At 33.1% G+C, this 1,304-nt stretch overlaps 1 long non-coding RNA gene across 1 annotated transcript; it reads left to right on the top strand.

Annotated features, from left to right (window-relative positions):
* Positions 1-48: 48 nt before the first annotated feature.
* On the top strand, positions 49-669 carry LOC135802941 (uncharacterized). The gene is made up of 4 exons (XR_010550670.1): positions 49-109; positions 222-273; positions 386-437; positions 551-669. It is a non-coding gene; the product is annotated as an uncharacterized lncRNA (long non-coding RNA).
* Positions 670-1,304: the final 635 nt, after the last annotated feature.

Raw genomic sequence — 1,304 nt, 5'->3', positions numbered from 1 at the left:
AATTGACCCCCAAAATTGCATTTTTATGTTCGAAGGTCTAATTTTTTATGGTTTTAGGGATTTTGCACCTGAGTCTGACATCGTAGAAGGACCGTTCTTGCATCAGATTGTAAGTATTCAATTTCTTTATCATTTTTCTAAATACCCTTTGTGATTATCTCACAAATTTAGCCCTAAAATTGCATTTTTACGTTCGAATGACTAATTTTTGATGGTTTTAGGGATTTTGCACCTGAGTCTGACATCGTAGAGGGACCATTCTGGTATCAGATTGTAAGTACTAAATTTCTTTATCATTTGCCTAAACAACTTTTGTGATTGTCTCACAAATTGACCCCCAAAATTGCATTTTTATGTTCAAATAACAAATTTTTGATGGTTTTAGGGATTTTGCACCTGAGTCTGACATCGTAGAAGAACCATTCTTGCATCAGATTGTAAGTATTAAATTTCTTTATCATTTTCGTAAATAAGTTTTGTGATAATCTCACAAATTGACCCCGAAAAATTGCATTTTTATGTTCGAAAGACTCATTTTTGTTGGTTTTAGGGATTTTGCACCTGAGCCTGACATCGTAGATGGACCATTCTTGCATCATATTGTCAATATTTAATTTCTTTTTCATTATCTGCTTGTGTGTTTTCTGTAATAAATAAAATTTTTAAGTATTTCTGATTTTAATTTGTTCTGTTATTTCAACCCGATCACATATTAAACGATCCCTTAAACCATTTATTTTAAAAAGTGCAAGCTAGCGCCATCTGTTTATTGGAAACTGAAACTACTGAAAGTTTTGAGCTTCGAGCCGTTACCACTAGAGGCAGCACATTACTAGTTACCGCGAAAACTTTATCAGTCTCCTCAACTTTCTGCTCTCCTAATATTCAATCTTTATTTTCTCGACTCTGAGAGGCAAAATGACACAAAATTTGGACTCGAAACAGTCGAAACTCAGGTTTTGGTATTCGGATCGCAGAAAGTGTAAGGAGGCTTGGCGGTAACTAATGGCGGGTAAAATTAATGTTTAAAATTCATTTATCAGCAAGTGCAGCTTCTGTATAATTGGAATTTTTAAATTCTGTTTTCGAATTTTGTAAGCTAAACTTCTATATCGACTATTTAGGTAATTATTTTCCTAACATTGACGTTTAGGCCCTATTTGCAATTTTAATTAAAAAACTGTTTTTTTACATGCCAGTAGGGCCTTAATCTATAAGTGTGTTACTGGTTTCCGATTCAGAATTTAATCTACTTTCAGAATCCGAAAACAGAATATAAAAATTCCAATTATTACAGAACCTGC

The sequence above is a fragment of the Atheta coriaria genome, unplaced genomic scaffold (assembly GCF_025399875.1).
Source record: "Atheta coriaria isolate IRGN ID8LTWV9N9 unplaced genomic scaffold, Caltech_Dcor_3.1 contig_34_pilon, whole genome shotgun sequence".
NCBI classification, from domain to species: domain Eukaryota; kingdom Metazoa; phylum Arthropoda; class Insecta; order Coleoptera; family Staphylinidae; genus Dalotia; species Dalotia coriaria.
Note: the sequence above shows the minus strand (reverse complement) of the source record. Positions and strands in the feature narration are given on the sequence as shown.